Source organism: Papio anubis, chromosome 5 (genome assembly GCF_008728515.1).
Source record: "Papio anubis isolate 15944 chromosome 5, Panubis1.0, whole genome shotgun sequence".
Classification (NCBI taxonomy): Eukaryota; Metazoa; Chordata; class Mammalia; order Primates; family Cercopithecidae; genus Papio; species Papio anubis.
In genome coordinates, this window is record NC_044980.1 from 91023691 (window position 1) to 91046375 (window position 22685).

Below are 22685 nucleotides of genomic sequence, written 5' to 3' on the forward strand. Positions count from 1 at the left end.
CAAGGCTGCAGTGAGCCATGACCATACCACTGCATTCCAGCCAGGGTGACAGAGAAGAACTCATCTTTAAAAATGTAAGTAAATAAAAATATACATTACATAAATTAAATAATGATAAAATATAATGTAATAAATTAATAAATCACTATGTATTATCATTATCAAGTATCTCATGCTGTACATAATTATATATGCTATACTTCCATACAACCAGTGGCACAGTAGCTTTTTTACACCAGCATCACCACAAATATGTTAGTAATGCATTATGCTACAACATTATAATAGTTATGACATCACTAGGGATTTGAAATTTTTCAGTTTGGAAATAATATTGTGGGGCAACCACCATATACATGGCTTGTTGTTGACCAAAACATCATTATGTGATATGCATGAGTGCTGCTGTATTTGCTGTTCTAAATTTATCTTAAAAATAATAATACATGGAGTGTGTGTAGAGATTCAAGCAAGTAAAAGGAAAATTATACATGTATCCAAACAACATCCAAGTCATCACTCATTTACCAAATGAGCTATCGAAAAAGAAGATTACAGGTTTTCCAATATTAATGAAAGTGGACAAAGTGAAAACAGATCTCTTTCATGTGTTTGTTAATGCGTTTTCTCTCATGTGGTTGGAATTGGAAGGGATTCAAAGCCTGGCTTAAGCACAATGTAAACTGGGCATAAGAAGCCATATGGATGCAGCTATTTATTGCTGACAGGGTGTTGACCAAATTGTCACATACATTGACTGCCTTATTCAGAGGGTTGGAAAAAACCATTCCAGATGGCCTATATTCCAAGTGGTGCCACTTTCCAGAATGACCATCGCGAGGTTTTACCAAATCCTAAAGGCTATCTGATTTTGAGGAACTGCCTTGGAAAACCTGAGCAAACCTGTAACAAGATCACAAAAAGGCATGGGCTTTATAATTGGTCCACATGGAGCATAGCCTCCAGATTTAAGGCTTTATGGCTCTAGTTTAAAATATTAAGCAGGAGGTCTATACTGGGTTCACTTGCTTCTGGTTCACTTAAACCCACTTCTGATCTTGCCTACTGTTCTTCTCTCATTATTCCTGCTGGTGCTATCTGTGGACAGCCCAATCCAGTCCCTTTTCCCTCTTAAATAGTCAGTAGTTATTGGTAAGATGTGTTAAAGGCGTAGTAAGCTTTGAAGACTTTTTTCCTATTGTAGGAAAAATTTAAAGAATTTGAAAAGCTGCAAAATAACTGACAGCTTATATATTAAAATTTTATTCCCTCAAAGAAGAGTCAATTAAAAAGGGGTCCAAAATAGATACTTATATAAAAATTTAAATGCTCATCATAGAATGTATTATTCTTTAAGAGCACCTGAATCAAAGTTAATATGATATCTTGTTTCTGCTACCTTGACAGCTGAGGTCAGTTTTCCTGTGTTTCTAGCATAAAATGATGAGAATGGAATGAAGAAATATAAAGGTATATCTTACCCTGGTAAAGAATGGCATGCACAGAATTCTACTTAAGAGTGAGGGGATGGTGTGGTTTCACTAAACTTAGAGTCTCAGAAACAAAGCAATTAAAGCAGGTGTGTTCAGACGTGCATTTCTCCTGCTCTCTGTGCATTTGCCCTTCCCTTGTCAATAACTTGAAGTGGTAATATCTCATTTGGAAGATATTAATGAGTAATTTTTAAAAGGACAAGAAATAGTAAAAGAAAGAAAAAGTCATGGCAAGTGTTTTTCCACACATGTGAACTAAACAATTATATCTGCATTTTATATTTTATTTTAGTTGGAAAAAAAAATTGTTCCCTTTTTCTTTTTGGCACCCAGGTAGACTACATTTTCCAAGCTCCCCTGCAGTTAGAAAGAGCCATGCACATGCATTTTAGCCATTGGGATGTGGGTGGAAGCAACGCATGACACACAGTTATCTCTCACAAAACTTCCTACATGAGATCCTTCATGCACTTTAGCCATCTGCCTCAGAGAGAACTCAAATGACCTAGGAGAAGGCAGAGCCATAGGAGCTTGCATACCTTAGTCACTACTACAAGGATAGCTGCTAAGACAAAGAACATCACCTTAAGATGGTTGTGTAAATAATGGTGCACTAAACGTGATATTTTTGACATAATTTTAATAGCAGTTAACCTACTCTCACTAATATAATCAATTATAAATAAATCTGAACCCTTTGAAATTCAGTAAGTGATAGCTTATAGCTCTTGAAAGTGTGTATTTGAAATATAAATTACATGCCCTCCTAAATTGTATTTAATTGCATCCAATGACCTGAGCCCATACTACAGATGTACAGTCCTTATATAGGAAGCATGGGAACACCTGAGAATAGATGTGGTAGAAAGAAGGGTCTATAAACTAAGAGAGGCATAATTTTCACCTCCACATCTGTCTCCTTCCAGATGTTTAATCTCAAACTTCTTTTGAACCTCATCTCAAAATGGTGAAATGTTATCTCTCAAAATGAAATAAACTAGCCCCTGCAATGTGCCTGGTATAAAGTAAACACTCTGTATCAGGATTCTTATCAACCTAAGGTAACTTTTAGGATATTAGCATATTTCTGAATATACACTCAATTTTCTTCTTGAAACTGTCTTTCTATTTTTGTGAAAGCAATCCTTTTTATTAGTCACTATTATTTATATAGCATTTAGTGATAGTAGACACATGGTGTATATTTCCTGAATTAATAATAAAAAAAAAGTAAGTTAGGAAGGCAGGGAGGGTAGGACTTCAGTTTAATTGCTTTGGCATTTAGCCTGAATATTGAGTTTTGAAAACTCCCCAGATGACTTTAATATTTAGACAATGTTGAGAACCAGTTATCTAAAGCCTTGATACTCAAAATGTAATCCATAGCATTGCCATCATCTCAAAGCTTGTAAGAAATGTAGAATCTTGGGCCCCACCTTGGACGTTACTGAATCAAAACTTGCATTTAACGAGATGCCTAGGATATCTGCATAAACATTAAAGGTTGAGGTTGAGGGGTGTTGCTCTAAAAGTTGTAGTCATATCAAATGCAATTCAGTTAGTCTTTAAATACCATGATGTCAAATTCAGTGAAGAGACAATTGCAAAATTATTTCAGTTGGCAGTCCAATGCAAAAGTCATACAAAGCAGCAAGTGATGCTGGAAAATTTGTTCATAAAAGTGATTGCATGTCGTGCATCTAAAGCATCAATAGAATATAAAGATTCCCTTCTGGTGTGGACTAATGTTAGCATTCCAGCAACTCCATGAAGTAAGTATTGTTCTCTCCATATTACAGATGTAAAAACAAACATTTACAGAAATTACACAATTTGACCACATCAGGGAATTTGAAAATGTAGTATCCCGGACACTGGGCTGGTTCAGTACGGCAGTTGGAAATACTGTTACTTGAAAGCTACAAGGCCACCAAAATTCACCCCACGTATCTCAGGTCTCAGGACTGTTTGATAGTGAAAGACATTTAGGAATGAATATGGGAGCCCAGCTGCAGAGCCAGATAGCTCAATCAGGTGACCATACATAATCATAAGTCTAACTCAATTTAAGAAAAGGAAAACCTAGCTGTCAGTGAGGGGCAGCATAAGGAGGCCTAGGAAGAGAGGTCACCTAGGAGATGGGCCTGAAAACAAGTGCTCCAAAGGAAAATGTAAGCTATTCTATAATGGGAGAAATTCGGGAGTTCCCAAACTCTTACATTCTCATTGTAGAGAAAAGTCTTAATCTATATTTTTCAAGCAAATGTGGAGGGGATATCTTTTCTAGATTTTGAAAACTATGTCTTTTCTGGCTTGAATATGCAGGCACTGTAATTGCAAAGGTCTGACATTAATCTGGAGTTACAATGTCAGCAGGAGGCACACTAGTTAACTAGGCAGCTTGTGAATTGATAGATGATCTTTTGGCACAGTATAGAGTCTTGTAATCATTAAGCAGCAGTCAGAAATTGTATAAATTTGCTATTCCCAAATAAAAATAATATGAAATGCTGCAAAACCTGAGGTGCTCAAGGGGATTTACACAGTAATTGATACCTTTTTCTCTTGAATTGCCTTCAAATTTTACCAGTGTTCCCAAAAGAAAAAGAACAAAATATGCAGTGACTTCAGTAGTTTTCATTGGGTCTTCTCTGAGCAGCCCTCTCTATAAAAGAAATGCTGTCTCTTTACCATTTGCACTCCAATTGGGACTTGATTGAGGTAATAAATTAGAAAATGCCCTACTTTGGAATACCAATGTATCTGCTGTTTGATTTTCTGTGTTATGTCTGAGCCATGACTTAAATGTATGTATCAGGTACAAGAGTCAGAGGGAATTGTCAGGGTACTTGGGTGTGTCTTTGTCACAGCAGAGCTGAGAACACTACATATTAAAGAAGAAGTTATAACCATAGTATCCCGGGCCTTAGTTGTAGAGAAGTGGGACTAGATTAGAAGACTGGAAGAAAATGAGCCTCATAGAACATATTGGCTTCCTCTCACAAAATCGAGCACAATATATATGAAAATTATACTTCTGAGTAAACCCAAATCCATAGAAGGTCGCTTCTGTATCATTCAGAGACATATTCAGGTGGTTCAGTGGCCTATGTGGATGTGAAATCTGCCAGAGCTGAAAGGCAGTTCTTTCTACTGCTTCTTAGAGGGGTCATATCACTGACTAGAAACAACCTGCACTAGCATGCTGGCCTCCATTTGTAAAGGTCAAATAAGAGCCTTGTACATTTGTAGGTCCTTCTGATCCACAAGCTTCCATCTATTGATAGATACTAAAGCAAAGTCTAAGGATCTGCCAGAGAAGCATCAGGAACTTGCATGCTTAGAGGGAGAGGGCACCTCTCCCTTCCTGTATGCATTCATCAGCAGGAGTCTCGGAAAAACCCCAGAACTCCTGGCAAGACTTCCAACTTTCCCCCAAACGACACTTATAGACGTTCCACTTTGATAGGTCTTGGAACCAGCAGGACTTATTTTGTCATATTCTTTATTTATGTTTTTGTCAGTCACAGACGCCCATGTGTCCCAGGTCATCCTTCACTGTCTAATTTCCATAATTTTTGTATATTCCCTTCCCAATTCCTGAAACCCTTCTATTATACTCTCTGGAATTTACAGGGATAAATTCATCAGCAAAATATCCTATACCCTCAAATCCTTCAACCGCTCACTTCACTATCTGGCTGTAAATGAAAACTGGGCCTTCCTTGAAGACAACACGTCCCCTGTGGTCCCCTCAAGCGAGGGCTTGTTCTCTTCCTCAAGCCCTTTACTGCTGGGCCTGGAGGTAAGTTAACAGTCCTCTTTGCCTCCCATTCCTGCTTGCAAACCATTCAGACTCTTCTGCATGCACACCCTGACTCCCAGCTTTGCATCTCATTTCATCTTCATGAGCCCCACTACCTTCCTTGTTGCCCTCAGTGATCAACCTTTCAAGCACTTCCCCTTGTTTCTTAAAGACTCACTGTCACTCTCTCCACGATAACGCTGTTTCAATTCTTGGTGATTTTAATGTCCTTGCAACTATCTTTTTTCTAATACCATAGTCTCTCAATTCCTTGAATTCCTCTCCCTAGTGATCTTTTCTTCCATTCCCTGAGCCGCTTACTCCATGGCCATTCTTTAGACTTGTTATGATTTTTCTAGTTTGCTCCCTGACATGATGGAGTTTCAGAAATACCTTATCGACATAGGGATCTACAATCCACTGATCCTCCCACCTTTGCACTCTCTGTGCCCTTTCATACCCTTGCTTCCCTCCTTCTCAGGTTGGTTTTTCATGATCAGCTATAATCATACTTTTCTACGCACTGTCAACTCCCTTCTCTTTCTCTTGCTTTGTCCCAGAAAACAACTACATTCTTGATTTAATCCAACTTTCAATATACTTCACAGCTTTCTCCTTCACAGCTGACCCATATTCTATGTGTTGTCAAATCAGATTTCCTTTTGTCAGCCATGTAAGCATTATTTGGCACAGTTGAGCATTTCTTGATTACTTACTTGGCTTCAGAAATCACACTCTCCTAGTTTTCTACCTTATTGGCCACTCATTTTCAGTTTCTTCTCAGCTTCTACCTCATCTTCTCATCCTTATATTTTTGGAGAGCCTCAAGACTTGGTGCTTGGATATTTTTTCTTTCAAGTGTATACTCACTTACTTATTGATCTCATTTGCTCTCGCAGTTATAAATACTACCTAGATTAGTATAGTTTGCAAACTTCTATCACTAGTTCAGACCTCTCCCCCTAGAGTCCAGAATCATATGTCCCACAATTCAGCTAACTACTCAGCATATCTACTTAAATATCTAAGACAGTGGGATCTTACTACAGGTTTTTCTATTTATCCCAACTCTCACTATTTAAACTTTGGTCACAGAAATCTAGGAACGAATGGATTCAAACAGGAAAGATAATTCTACATCCAGATTCAAGTCCTGATCTTCTTTAAAATACATACTATTCTTACTGTCTTTCTTATGCCAGAAAATGATGACGCAAGCTTTCCAGTTTCCTCAGGCCAAGAATCAAAAAGACCTTGAACCCATCTTTGTCTCCTCTCTACTCTGTGAGAAAATCACGTTGGTTCACTTTAAATTTAAATTCAGAATTGACTCTGTCTACCAATCTCACCATCACCTTCCTTGTCAAAGCTACCATGTTCTCCCTCCTAACCAGTCTTCTGCCTTTACCCCTTCTGCCTTCAGTCTCTTCTCAGCACAGCAATCTGAGCAATCCTGCCAGCCAGATGGTCTCTAATGCGCTTACAAAATGCAGTGGCTTTCCAGTTCATACTGGCTAAAAATCAAAAGCACTAGCATGTCCCACAAGACTTTACCCTGTGGCCTCATCCCTTAGGACCCCTCCCTGTGCTCACTCTGTTCCAGCTGCACTGGCTTTCTTTCTGTTCTGTTCTTTAGACATGTCAATCCTACCCTTACTTCAGAGACCCTTTCCTTGATGTTGTTTCTGCCTGGTATACTTTCCCTTGGACTCTGCATACCTTCCTTCCTTGCCTATATCAGATCTTTCTTAAAATAGCATCTTGTATCTGTAGTCTTCTATGACCACTGACCAAAATGAACCAACTCCAGATGCACACACTATCCTCCCTGCTCTCTTTCATGCTTTAGCTTTCTCCATGTGATATGCTATACATTGTGCTTATGTATTCAGTTATTGTCTATTTCTTTCCCAGAATGTAAACTTCTTGAAGACAGGAATTTTTCTATGTTTTTTTAATTGCTAAGTACCCAGTGTCTGTAACAGTGCTTGACACATTTTAGGCACTCAAAAAATAAATATTGAATGAATAAATAGACCTGTTACTCATAAACAAAATCACTAACATCACCTAGGCCTTATGGCTGGGTTTTGAGCCATGACATTCTTCCTGCACTGGCACTTGCTGGAAATCCCTACTGCGACAGCACTTATGCCCTTTCTCTCTCTCTCTGTTTCTCCTACCCTCTTTACATTCTAATTTTCAACACTCCTTTGTCTGCATCTACTGTGTAGCAACTAGGAAGTCATGCATGTCTACCCAGTGTCTTCATGACCACACCTGGCCATGGCTTATCACACAAAGGTCTGTGGGGACAGTAATTAAGCAGGGGGCTGGAAGAGTTTTCTAAGGCTGCATAACAAAGTGCTACAAACTGAGTGGCTTAAGCAACAGAAATTTATTATTTCACAGTTCTGGAGGCTAGAAGTCCAAGATTATGGTGAGAGAAGGGTTAACTCCTTTCAGGGGCTGTGAGGAAAAACCTGTTCTATGCCTTGTCCCCCAGAAGTTGGCTTTACCAGAGGGTGATTTTCTCCTAGTCTTTGGCATTTCTTGGTTTATAGATGCATCACATTAATCACTGACTTCATCTCCACATGGCAGTCTCCTTGTGTGCCTATCTTTCTCCAAGTTTCTCCTTTTTACAAGGACACCAGTCAAATTGGATCAGGGCCCACCCAGTGACCTCATTTTAACTTGTTAACCTCTGTCAAGACCTTATCATTAAATAAGGTCACATTCTAAAGTACTGAGGGTTAGGACTTCAATGATGATTTTTGAGGGGACACAATGCAACCCATAAAAGCTTTTATATCCCTGTTTGGAATAGCACGCTGATAGAGAGGATTAATCTTTTATTCTCCTGAAGGTCTCAGAAAGAGTAAATAACTAAATGATAAGAATGAGTTCCCTGAGTTTAGACTCCCTGACTATCTCACCTACAGTTCCAACAATGTTACAAAACCCTCTCGAAAAAAGCCTTAATTAGGACACATAATATTAAAGATACTTAGGACACGTAATTATTAATAAGGAACTCAGATCAAAATAGTACAATTTCATGGATTTCATGTTACAATTAATTCATCATAGTGGAAGGAATTTACATATAGAAAAGTAATTGAAATATTTCAATCCAATTTAACACAGTTTCAAGATAAGTCTTAGGAGACAAAGCAACAGATGTCAGCCTGACCAGGCTGATAGAAGTGAAAGCGCCCAGGGGGTATCTCTGGAATGATGGGTAATGAATGAAATGCTTATTTTGTCCAAAGGCACAGACTTTAATTCCTTCCAACAAATCCAAATATAGAGCTTACTATTTTCAAGGCTGAAAATATACAACAGCTGCCACAACTTCTGAAGTGGTAGAAGAATGACTTCTTGGGGCTGGGAGCATGTTTCAGCAAAAGTCTAAATATAACAGTGAAAATAAAATGATGCTCACATAAGGTGAACAGATTTCTATAGTAGAGAGTAATGAATTCTGATTTTTTATGGTTAGACAATATGCATACATCTTTATTGACTTAGCACTAATGACGTGTTTATTATTATGCCTTCTATGTGCTAGACACATTTCACATTAATAAGACACAATTCCTGACCTCAAAATGCTCACAATCTAATGAGATAGTTAAGAAAATTAATCTTTTCAATATAGTGAAATAAGTGACCTAAAGAGCATATTAGACGAGTACAGAACAGAACAGCTTCCTTGTCTTAGCCTGCCAAGATTAGGAAATACATCCAAAATCCTGATCTCAGCCGAGTCACTGAGGAACACTTACCTGGCAAAGAGAGGTTGGCAGGTGTTTCAGGTGTCAGGAGAAGCAAAGGGAGAGGCATGAAGGCGTGAGGTAGCCCAGTGGTCACAAAGCACAGGAAGTAATTCAATATGGTTGGAACATATTTTTACGAAGGACAAAGAACATGATCTTTTCTTTTAAAGACCAAAAATAAAAAGTGAAGAACAAGCAGGAAGAATGGTAATGTGGAACAGCCTGCTACCAGAAGGGGAGGGTGTTTAATGATATTGAATATCTCAGAAAGGCAAGTATCAATGATGTGAATTTATGAAGCCATGGTAATGGAGTGTTTGTGTCATCAGATAGAAATTTCCAACAGGTATTTCAAACCATTTCTTCTCATCTGTCTGCCGTTTTCTATTCTTATTTTCTCTTTTCCTTTATCTTTTCACCCTTGGATTTTTCTCTCGTCTGACAGTTTCATCAATAAAAGAACACTGTTGGATTAGTGAGAAACACAATAGAATATTTTAGATGGAGTAAGACTGAGGATCCCACCGTACATGAAAGGCAGATACGGGTGGTCTCAGCCAACTAAGACCTTATGAACTGTAAAGTGCAGTACATTTTTTGCAAATCAGTGACAAAATCTTCCATAGCGGGTTTTTCTAGGTTTTGAAATTTACATGTAATTATTAATCTCCATGAACATCAATGAGCTTTACAATATTGAGGGCATTGTGAAAGGTGGTTAAAAAAATGAAAATCCGTAAGACACAGTACTGTTCTGAAGAAACTTACAGACATGTACAGAAAAGTAGCTTTCACATCAATAGCAGTTTGGATTGAAACAATTTCCAATGTTAAACTTCTGTCAAAATGACAACATATAGCAAGCCAACTTAGATTTCATTTCATAGAATTGCTATCCCAAAGGGCTGTGAAGTCCTTTTTGCCATTACACCACCACACTGGGTTACCCTTTACCCACATTCTCCCTTCACCCACTTAGTACAGACCCAGAACTGTAACCTCCACTGACTTCTGGCTGCTTATTTGTTGCTAGAATTGCTTTGTGTTGGGGTTTGAGGGTGGAAGAAAAGTGTCTTAACTAGTTCTCTCTTCTTTTTTTACCACCACATACTGAAGCTGTCACCTTTAATAGCTATGTTGAACTTCCAAGTCTTTCTTGGTGATAAAAGAAAACAGTCGGCAACAGTCTAGCTTTAATCTTAGTTCAGGGCTCTAGAAACCCCAAATTCATTGTTGTCATCTATGTAAACATTGTCTTTTCCGAGATGGAGATGGGGGAAGGAAGCATTACACAGATGGAGGACATGTTAGGTCAAAAAAAAAAAAAAAAAAAAAAGAATGAAAAATAGGATAACCTGATTTTACCCAGATTACTCCTAGCTGATTATTATTGTCCCAGTGTAATTATATAATAGCATTCCTTTAGGTCTCCAAAGTGTCCCATTCTGGACAATAAATTATTTAATCACTGCAGTTAAAGTTCTATTCAAGGTCCAAGGAATTTGCAGTGATTAAGTGAGGTTCTCGTAAATATGGGAAGAAAGTAGGATCTATTTTCAATTAAAATAGAATAAATATTACAAATAACTTTTCTTCTGGTGAGTTTTTAAATTGCTGATTTACTTTTTAAAATCTTATTATAAAAATGTTAAATATGCGTATGTGTAAACAGAATATTATAGTGAACTCGTGTATTTATATGCAGCTTCAATAATTATTAACTTATGGTTAAGCATATTTATTCTATAACACTTCTCATTCTTCCACATTATTTTAATTTATTATACTTTAAGTTTTGGGATACAGGTACAGAATGTGCAGGTTTGTTACACAGGTATACACATGCCATGGTGGTTTGCTGCACCCATCAACCTTCCATCTACATTAGGTATTTCTCCTAATGCTATCCCGCCCACTGCCCGAGAAGCCTCAGTGTGTGATGTTCCCCTCCCTGTGTCCATGTGTTCTCATTGTTCAACTCCCACTTATGAGTGAGAACATGCAGTGTTTGGTTTTCTGTTCCTGTGTTAATTTGCTGAGAATGATGGTTCCCAGCTTAGTCCATGTCCCTGTAAAGGACATGAACTCATCCTTTTTTATGGCTGCATAGTATTCCATGGTGTATATACGTCACATTTTCTTTATCCAGTCTATCATTGTTGTGCATTTGGGTTGGTTCCAAGTTCCACATTATTTTTTAAATAAACTTTATTTTTAGGACAGTTGAACGGATAATACAGAGAGCTCTTATAGACGCCACACTGGGTTTCTCCTGTTTTTCATATTTTATATTAGTATGATAGTTTTATTACAATTGATGCCTTTTTAGTAAGTAAAGTCCACAATTTATTCAATACTTTTTAGTTTTACCTAATGCTTTGTTGTTATTGTTGTTCCAGAATCCCACCCAGGGTACCACATTACATGTAGTTGTCCTGTCTCTTTAGGCTCCTCTTGGCTGTGACATTTGCACAGACTTTCTTGGTTGCTGATAATCTTGGCAGTTTTGAGGAGTACTAGACAGGCACTTGGTATAACATCTCTCTACAAATCTCTATGGGATTTGTCTGGTGTGTTTCTCTTGATTAAACTGAGGTTGTGAGCTTAGGTGGAAACATCAAAGGGTAAAGTGTCATCTTTCCCACATCATATTAAGAGAATATACTATCAAAATGACTTATCATGGATGATATTGACCTTGATAACTGGCTGAGGTAGTGCTTGTCTCAATTTTTCACTGCAAAGTTACTTTTTTTTTCTCTTTACATACAGTACTCTTTGGAATGAAGCCATTATGCACAGCCTACTCTTTAAGCGGTGGGGAATTATGTTCTACCTCCTTGAAGGCAATGTATCAATATGGACCAACAGATATTTATTTTATATTTTAGGTTCTAATACAATACTACCTCTTTTGTTGCTCAAACTGTTACAGCTTTGGCCATTGGGAGGTCTTTCAATTTGTTCCTGTGTTCTTTGACAAATGTCTATCAATTGTTTTTCTTTTTTTCTTTTTTGAGACCAGATCTTGCTCTGCAATCCAGGCTGAAGTGCAGTGATAGGATCACAGCTCACTCCAGCCTCAACCTCTCAGGCTCAAGTGATCCTCCCACCTCAGCCTCCTGAATAGCTGGGACCACAAGTGCGTGCCACCATGCCTGGCTAATTTACTTTTATTTTTTGTTGCTACAGGGTCTCTCTATGTTACCCAGGCTGGTCTCAAATGCCCGGGCTCAAGCAATCCTCCTGCCTTGGCCTTCCATAGTGGTGGGATTACAGGTGTAAGTCAAGATGCCCAGCCATTTTTTTTAGGCTCTCTCTAATGGAAGATCAAGAAAATGTAAGTGTTTATATTACTCAATGTACATACGCATATCTATAAAAACTCCAGATGTAACTATTTTTATCTATATTAAGTTAAATATGAGTTCATACTGATGTCTCCAATTCTAATTCATTACTATATGGATTATTATAGACTTTTTCCCCTTACCTGTTATTCTTACTTTACTCCTCCTTCTCCTTCCCTCCTCCTCCTCCTTCTCCTCTATAAATAAAATATATATATATATAGTTATTATACTTTAAGTTCTGGGATACACGTGCAGAATGTGCAGGTTTGTTACATAAGCATACACTTGCCATGGTGTATACTTATGTATAGATATGTCTCCTCCTCCTCCTCCTCCTCCTCCTCCTCCTCCTCCCCTTCCTCCTCTCCCTCTTCTTCTTCTTCTTCTTTTGTCTATATTGCCCAGGGTAATCTCAAATTCCTGGCCTCAAGTAATCCTCCCACTTTGGCCTCTCAAAGCACTGGGATTGTAGATATTAGTAACCATGCCTGGTGTCTTTTGTTTTGTTATAGTTGAGCTCCAAGAGCTCTTTCTATGTTTTGAATATAAATCCTATATTGAATATATATTTTCTGTTTTCCAAATATTCTCTTTCAATTTTTTTGTGTCTATCTTTTTATTCTTTTAGCAGTGCCTTTCAAAAAACATAATTTTTAATTTTAATGATATCTAACATTAAATTATTTTTCATGAATCATGCTTTTAGTGTGTATCAAAAACATAATGTCAAACCATAAGTCACCTATATTTTCCTATATTTTATTCAAGAAGTTTACTATTTTGTATTTTACATCTAAGTCCATGGTGCATTTTGAGTTAATTTTTGTGAAAGATATAAGGCTTGTGTCTAGGTTAAGTTTTGTGTGTTGGTTTCAATTGTTCCCACACCTTCGCTGAAAGGACTATTCTTTCTCTATTTAGTGGCCTTTACTCTTTTGTAAAGGATTGGTTTACTATATTTGTGTGACTGTATTTCTATTCTCTTCCATTTATCTAAGTGTCTGATCTTTTACCAGTATCATACTTTGTTGATTACTCTGATATTATAATACGTTTTGGAATTGGATAGAATTTCTCCAACTTTTTCTTCTTCTTCAATATTATATTGGAATTCTAGGTTCTTGGCCTTTCTATATAAATTTTAGAATGAGTTTTCAATATTGAAAAAATAGCTTTCTGAGATTTTGTTGAAATCTATAGATTTGAGATTTATGTTGAATCTATAGATGAAATTCGGAAGAAGAAACATCTTTACAACACCGAGTTTTCTAATCCATGAACATGGACTATCACTCCATTCAATTAGAGCTCCTCTAATTTTCCACAGGGTTTTGTATTAATAGCTTCTAGCATATAAATTATGTACATATTTTGTTAGATTTATGCCCAAATATTCCATTTTTGGGTGTTATTGCAAATGGCATTGTTATGTTTATTGCTGGAATGTAGAAAAGCAATTAACTTTTGTATATTAACCTAGTATCCTGCATCCTTATCAATTCCAGTATATTTTGTTGTTGTCGTTTTGATTAATTGGGATTCTATCATGCTCTTTGTGAACAAAGACTATTATATTCCTTTTCTTTTTCTTGTTTTATTGCATTAGCTACCACTTCCATGCTAATATTGAACAGGTGTCATAAGGGGGAATCCTCATCTTATCTTGATCTTAGATAGAAAGTGTCAGTTTCTCACCATTAACTATTACACTACCTGTAGTTCTCATGTTATTTATAACTGATACTTTAAAAATATTTGAGAACACCTAAGGTTGTTGCTATTTTTCACTTATGATATATTCCCCCTTTTGTTGCTACCAATAAGCTGCTTATCATCTTCCAAAGAGCTGAGTTCATTTTAAAGATAGGCTAGGAAAGGAAAGAAAGCAAGGATTGTCTGTTCTGATGAATAGTAAAGGATAAATGAAATCTTAATCAGAAGCAATAAGTTGAAGCTCATAAGCCACTCCTTGGAGCCATATTTTTAAAAAAGGGAAGATCTGAACCCTGTCTCTACTAAACATACAAAAATTAGCTGGGTGTGGTGGCACAAGCCTGTAGTCCCAGCTACTTGGGAGGTTGAGGCAGGAGAATTGCTCGAACCCACGAGGCAGAGGCTGCAGTGAGCCAAGATCGCACCACTGCACTCACTCCAGACTGTCAACAGAGCAAGACTCCGTGCCAAAAAAAAAAAAGATCTAAGTTTGTAAGTTTTGTTCCTGGGTTGGGTAGTGTCTTTTTAGAAATACCTATTTTTATCTGATCCCCTTGGAGTTTGAAGAATTTGAACAGCACATAGAAAATTGGAAAGATAAGAAAAGGAAATTTCAACTCTCATAAACTGAAGAATTTGTTTCTTATATTCCAAATTGGAATTCTGAATGAATTATATTACAGCAACATATCTATATCTGGTAGCTATTTTCTCTAGAATTCTTGGTAGGATACCATGTTGTACTTCACATATTATGCATTCATTTATTAAACATCCATTGAGTGTGGTCTCCATGGCATTGAAAACCTACCCAGTATATATCCCTATGCATGAACATGCTCTGAATTCAAAACAGCTGATTTCCACATGCAGCATTAGATTCCAACTATTTGAACTCGTTGAGTCCCATTAGCAGAGTTTTCCTTTTGCAGGGACAAGGCAAAATCATTACATAAAAGGTAATTTTTAGTCCTCATGAGAGTAATATCTCTGGGCTCATCTTCCCACTTTTCTTTCAGTCCAGTTTATTCTGATCTAATATCTCCAATTTTCATCCTGGATTTTATTATCTTGTGTAAGAGAGATGCAAAACTATAATAAATTATAACAAGCATACATCCTCTCTGATTGATTTACATAAGAAAAGGTTCCTTCTGGAAGAGAAAAGGTGTTAGAAAGATACAAGAGAAGGAAAAAGCAAAAGGAAAGAGTTTGGACCAGAAAGAAATTAGACAGATAGGCAATTAGATTAAACATGTATAGTAAAAGAACAGTCATGGTGAGTGAAACTGAGTAGAGAGAAGAGCAAAGATAAATTTTGCTGTGTATTAGGCAACATAACCTCTTCATTGTGCCACTTTGAGCATATTTAATAAACATTTACATTCATTTTTCTTTTTCAATATTGAAATAGTGCTTCCTTCTCTATGACCTCACTCAGATTACTTGGTTACACTATTTCCTTCTTTCTTCCTAACCACTTGCATAATAACACTACTTGGCTGCTTGTGAGGCCTGATTCTAGTTTTGCGCCTAGAATCCATGGCTCAATTTTCCCTTGATTCCAGCCCAGCCTGCCTGCTGGAGCAAGCCTATGCTAACAGATACCCCACCCCATATCCCACGCTCTGTATTCCCTCTTGCCCAAGACTCTCTGACAGTCAATTGTGTCAGGAAACTCATAACAAGTGATTACATTAAGAAAATCAAATTTTATATGGCAAACTAGTTATAAAGCTTCCAGGAGGATGATAAAACAAAGAAGGAACAAATTAACAAAAGCAGGAAGCGACTAGCATTACTAAGATGGCAAAGACACGGGGAGAAAATGTTATACAAACTGATAAGCCAGGGCCATGCAGTGAGAAATCAGAGTCAATTTGGGGGAGCTGGGACTATGGAGAAGGAGACACAGCCACTGCTAAAGAACTGCCTGAAACCGAAAAGGTAGAGAGAATACTCTGGCGTCTCTCTTCCTTCTACCTCCCAATTTCCCTCCAGTGCTTCCCATTGATGAAGCTTAGCCAGAAGCCAATGGACAAAGAAGCTAAGAAATGTGATTTTTGAATTTGTAGGGCCAATCAGCTCCCTATAATTCATAGCAAAGCAAGGGGAGACTAGAGAAATGAGCTGAAAGCAAACAGAAAAATTACATACAAAAGACAGTAATTCTCTGAGGACCTAGGTCACAGGTTCTCACCACTGATCTCAATTCTGAGATCTATTACTATTACAGATACCACCTGCCCATTGTATATTCATTCATAGTTGCTGCATTGTATCCCAGTTAATGAGGATGTGTCTAGAGTTTTGGGTTTAAGGATCTTTAATGTTATGCTATGACCACTTACAGCTTTAGACACTTTATGAATCGATGCTAAAACCGCAGATGGTTCTCTGGATTTGGGTCCATCATAGAGAGCACTACCACTGCTGCCCCCCTACCCCTCACCACAAGAGCAATTTCTGGAGAAATGTATGTGCCTCTTCTTGGTTTCATGCTTTGCACAGAAGCCATATAACTGCTCCACAACCCTCCTTTCTCCAGGTTGTTTGTTGAAGATACCTTACCTCCAAGCAGTACTAAGCAACATCGTTCACAGGTTCACCCTGGGATGATGCCTGCTGATAAGATGGGTGGATGCTGGCAGGATCAGAATCAATGACCTGTTGCCCTGTAGAACGCTGGCCCTACTTCCAGGACATAAAGGAGAAATGACTCAATTGTGTAGGCCCAGATTCAGGAAGGCTTCAGGGAAGTCCTGTATGCACAGCGGTCTGGGTAGCGTGAGCCTTCCAGAACTTCTGAATTGGAAGACCTCCCCATGAGCATCAGAAGCACCTGAGAAATAACTTTTCTTTTCTCTTTGATGCTCTGCCATTAAAACTCAGACCACTACTATAGAAACAGAATAAAGCCCTGTTATTCTCTGCCCAGACTAACCATTTGCTGATGCCCAGGAAGAGAATAATATACTAGTTTGGGAACCTGTGCCAAGGTGGCCATTTTCCCCATGTGTGCTGAAGCTGCGGTGGTGGCAGAACCCAGTTGAGAACACTGCTGAATCTTACCCTACAGTAAACTTTAAACCATAAAATGAAACCATCCTCCAAATTATAAGATGAAAACAGTGCAGAACTGCCTTCTACATCTTCTTTCAAATCCTAACTGGCTCTAGGACACTACTCCCTTTATTATTATATTCCTCACCCAGATATGACTTTCACCAGAATCACCAAGCCAATCAATTTCTTCCTTGGAACTAATTTTGGAGTTTTCAAGGTCTTCAAAAATTACAACGTTTGTCTACTATCCACTGTCCTCCTACTCCACCCTATCATTAATAGGCAAATTAGATTATATCATTTACCTATACTCAGCAACTTCAAGAGATTTGGGTTTACATAATTTTTACTCATCAGATCACTAATCCTTTTAACTCTCCATCACAGAATTGACTTAAAATCTTTTGCTGATTCTCCACTCACAGCACCCCCATTGAAAATAGCTCTGCTTTCTGGTCCAGTTCTTGTCCACATTCCACTTGGAAACAATTATCCAACAACTGACCATCTGAGTAAATGTCAGTTACTGCCTAGAGGGATCATCAGGGCAGTCTCTGGTGGGCCAAAAACTGGCACAGTTCTGTGAATTTCTGACAAAGAAATCCTTTTGAGCAGGCTGCCCGTGACAGATGCACTTGTGCCTCTGCTGTGAATCGAGAGGCTGCATCTGGTTTCCATTGGGTTATAAAAATCGCCAATTCCCTCACTCCACCATCTTCTACCACTTAGTGCCCCAAGACCTGATCATCACATTCTCCTGCCCCCAGGTTGTTTAAGTATACCCAAAGGATTATAAATTATGCTGCTCTAAAGACACATGCACACGTATGTTTATTGCAGCACTATTCACAATAGCAAAGACTTGGAATCAACCCAAATGTCCATCAGTGACAGATTGGATTAAGAAAATGTGGCACATATACACCATGGAATACTATGCAGCCATAAAAAAGGATGAGTTTGTGTCCTTTGTAGGGACATGGATGCAGCTGGAATCCATCATTCTTAGCAAACTATCACAAGAACAGAAAACCAAACACCGCATGTTCTCACTCATAGGTGGGAACTGAACAATGAGATCACTTGGACTCGGGAAGGGGAACATCACACACCGGGGCCTATCATGGGGAGGGGGGAGGGGGGAGGGATTGCATTGGGAGTTATACCTGATGTAAATGACGAGTTGATGGGTGCAGCACACCAACAAGGCACAAGTATACATATGTAACAAACCTGCACGTTATGCACATGTACCCTACAACTTACAGTATAATAATAATAAATAAATTAAAAAAAATAATAATAATAATAATTTCACTTACTTCAATGTTACCTCCCACCCAAAATAGCAGGCAGGAAAAGGGTCTTATTCCTGCATCTCAGTGTCTCAGGAATATCACTGACTTTCTGTTCTCACCTTCATTCTAAATTCACTTGCTCTATTTAGATGATTCTTATTCTACCATCTTGCTATTTTCTTTGTTCTCCTTTTTCTGTTCAGATATTTACTGTGATATGAGTAAGTATGGTCTAATTGAATCTCAGTTCTGGCTTTACTCATGGATTTTATCTTTGACATCACATTCTGGCAATCACAAAGCAGTTTTGACCCAATGCTGTGGCTAGCCCAGACTCCCAAAAACAATGGGGTCAGGGGCCAGGGCCCTAGTCCCTGCTTGCATAGGAATTAGGTTAAGACTTAAGTAAGTAAAGACTGTATTTGCTTGTATGTGCAAAATGGTTTGTGCTATGAATAACACTGGCTATTTCTTTCATTTAAGTTTTTAAATGGATATGAAGACATAAATGATTTTCTCATCCACAGTTTCTAAACACACACACACACATACAAACACACACACACACACAAACAGTGTTTCTCCAGTACTTTCCTTCTTCTACCCATCACCTCAGGATGTTAATTGAATAGGTATTGAACTTGATCTTCCTTACGGGGTACTAAGAAAGACCTCAGATAAAGTTTTGTGTATGGGATCATACAGTAACCTGAAAGAATTGTTCTTTTTAAATACGAATAATTTTCTTTTCCATCACCTATAGGGCAACTATTTCTATAAATTCCACTCTTGAATGTCACCTTAGAATGCAAAGGAAAACAGTTTCTTGTGAATTAAACACTTTCTTCGTATAATTAGAGTTGAACCACCATAAATATACTTCATTATCCATGATACAATAAACTAAAACTTCAGAAAACTGTAAAATATGCCAAGTTTTGAGGCCTGTTTTTTTGTATCTTTTTTTTAAAGCATAAGTACTCTCATATTATTTGTATATCTTGCTTTCCAACCAAACACACCATGACAGAAAACCATGAAACCACAAAGGAAGACAAGAGAGGAAGAAAGCAACAAAGTATCTTCAAGAAAACAGTTAACAAAATGGCAGTGGTAAGTCCTCACCTATCAATAATAACCTTGAAGGAAAATAGATTAAAATTTTAAATAAAAATAGAATGAACGAATAGATAAAAAATAAGACCCAACAATATATCACCCACAAGAGACCCACTTCACTTTTAAAGACACACAGACTGAAAGTGAAGGGATGGAAAAAGATATCCCACACAATTGAAACCAAAAGAGAGCAGGGGTAGTGATACTTCTATCAGACAAAGCAGATTTTAATTCAAAATTTGTGAAAAGAGACAAAGAAGGACATTATGTAATGACAAAGGGATCAGTTCCTCAAGAGGATATAACAATTGTAAAGATTATGCATCCTATAGTGGAGCACCTAAATATGTGAAGCAAATAGTAAAGAATCTAAAGGAAGAAATAGCTTGCAGTTCAATAATATTAGAGGACTTTAATACATCACTTTCAGCAATGGAATGAACATCCAGACAGAAAATTAAGAAGAAAACATTAGACTTGAACAACCCTTTAGATCAAATGGACCTAACAGACCTATACAGAATATTCCATCCAACAGAATACACATTCTTCTCAAGAACATAGAAAACATTCTCCAAGACAGATCTTATGTTAGGTAACAAGACAAATATTAACAAATTTGAAAAGATCAAATTATATCAAGCATCTTTTCCAGTCACAATCAACAACAACAGATATTTCGGTAAATTTGCACACACATAGAAGTTAAACAACATGCCCCAGAACAACCAGTTAAAAGTGAAGTTTAAAATAGCACAAGACAAAATGGAAACATAAAATACTAAAACTTATGAGATGCAGCAAAAACAGTTCTAAAAGAAAGTTTTATACCAATAAACACCTACATCAAAAAAGAAGATCACACTTGTAATTCCAGTTACTCAGGAAGCTGAGAGAGAGAATCACTTGAGCCCAGAAGTCTAGACTGCATGAGCTATGATCATGCCACTGCACATCAGCCTGAGTGACAGAGTGAGATTTCATCTCTTAAAAAAACTTAACAAATAAATAACATTTTGTCTTAAGAAAATAGACAAAGAAGACTACACTAAGCTCAATGTAAGCAGAAGAAAACAAATAATAAAGATCAAAGCAGAAATAAATGAAATAGAGACTAGGAAAACAATGCAAAAGATTAACAAAACAAAGAGCTTTTTTCTTCAAAAAGATAAAATTGACAAATCTTTATCTAGAAAAACCAAAAGAGGCTCAAATAAATAAAACAAGATATTAGAGAGGAGATATTACAACTCACATCAAATAAAAATATCATGAGACTTTATAAGCAATTATATGTCAAAAAATTGGATAACCAACAAGAAATGAATTCCTAGACATATACAACCTATCAAGACTGAATCTCACACACACACAAAAATAAAAAAAAATTAAAAAACACATAAAATCTGAACAGACCAAAAAATGTAAAAGAGGCATTAAAAATAAAGAGGCTTTGGAATAATGAGTAAAGAGATTGAATCAGTAATAAAAAGTCTTCAGCTGGGTGCAGTGTCTCACGCCTGTAATCCCAGAACTCTGGGAGGCCAAGGCAAGCAGATCAAATTGAGGCCAAGAGTTCCAAACCAACCTGGCCAACGTGGTGAAACCCTGTTTCTACTAAAAATAGAAAAAAAATAAAATTTTTTCTACTAAAATTTTTACTACTAAAAATACAAAATACAAAAAAATTAGCCATGCATGGTGGCACATGTCTGTAATCTCAGCTACCCAGGAAGTTGAGGCATGAGAATTGCTTGAGCCTGGGAGGCAGAGGTTGCAGTGAGCTGAGATTGCTGCACTACGCTCCAGCCTGGGGGACAGAGCAAGACTCTGTCTGACAAAAAAAAAGTCTGACAAAAAAAATAAAAAGTCTTCCATCAAAGAAAATTCCAGGACCCAATAGCATGATCGTTAGATTCTACCAAGCATTTAAAGTACAACTGTTACCTGGGATAATGCTATGTGACATAGCTGAATTTCTACCCTGCTCTAACTCTGCTTATCTTTAAGAAACAAGACACCTATGATAAAAATTCTTGTTGTAGTCAGACTGGTTAGAACCAGAGCTCTTTGTTTTGAGATTGTTTAGAACCAAGATAGCCAATTAAATTACTTGAAAAAGACCTCAGGCTTTATTATAATCTCATTTCTACACTAAATGACACTACCATCAGTGCCATGACAGTTGACAACTGCTGTGACAATGACCAAAAGAAGCCATAAAAGGAAGAAAAAGGGAGGAAGCACTCCATTTCCAAAATGTTCACCACCCATTTCCAAAAAAGACATGAATATCCTTTCCCTCTCTTTTAATGTCCACCCCATGCATTAGAGATACCCCATATTTTAACCCACTCACCCTTTGCTAGTCAAGAAGTTTACTTATGAGCTATGCTCCCACTTCTCAATTCCATGGCCATTAAAGAAAGTCTGCACTGCTTGAAACTCACTTTCAGTTTCCTATATTTGGTTTCATGACAGTGAACAGGGAAAGATTCCATCAAATAGGGGACCAGCTTTGTCAGTAACAGAACTGGTTAACCAGTGTGTGGCCCTGGACTAAATGGTCCACCTCCCTATATGGAAAGCTCCTTATCTCCCTGGAGACCCAGCAACTGGCACCTGATAGCATCAGCAGACAAAGAATTCTGACCTATACAGAATATTCCATCTGACATAATACACATTCTTCTCAAGAACACACAAAACATTCTCCAGGATTGATCAATGTTACCTAACAAGACAAATGTTAGCAAATTTGAAAAGATCAAATTATATCAAGCACCTTTTCCAGTCACAATTAATAACAACAGAAATTTTGGTAAATTTGCAAATACACAGAAGTTAAACAATATGTCCCAGAACAACCAATTAAAAGGGAAATTTAAAAGAGTATGAGACAAACAAAATGGAAACACAACATATCATAACTTACAGGAAGCAGCAAAAACAGTTCTAAAAAATGTTTATACCAATAAACACCTACATCAAATAATGTATGTTTGTCCTGACTCTAGGTGCCAGGGATCAGCTTTGAGGAATGTAATATATTATTG

At 37.4% G+C, this 22685-nt stretch overlaps 1 long non-coding RNA gene across 2 annotated transcripts; it reads right to left on the bottom strand.

Annotated features, from left to right (window-relative positions):
* Positions 1 to 21: 21 nt before the first annotated feature.
* Positions 22 to 22077, bottom strand: LOC116274934. 2 transcript variants are annotated; one of them, XR_004183777.1, is made up of 4 exons: positions 21989 to 22077; positions 12574 to 12627; positions 9090 to 9544; positions 22 to 64 (listed from the first exon to the last, which is right to left on the bottom strand). It is a non-coding gene; the product is annotated as an uncharacterized LOC116274934 (long non-coding RNA). The 2 variants fall into 2 exon arrangements; XR_004183776.1 differs by lacking the exon at positions 22 to 64 and adding an exon at positions 159 to 8712.
* Between the last annotated feature and the right edge of the window lie 608 nt (positions 22078 to 22685).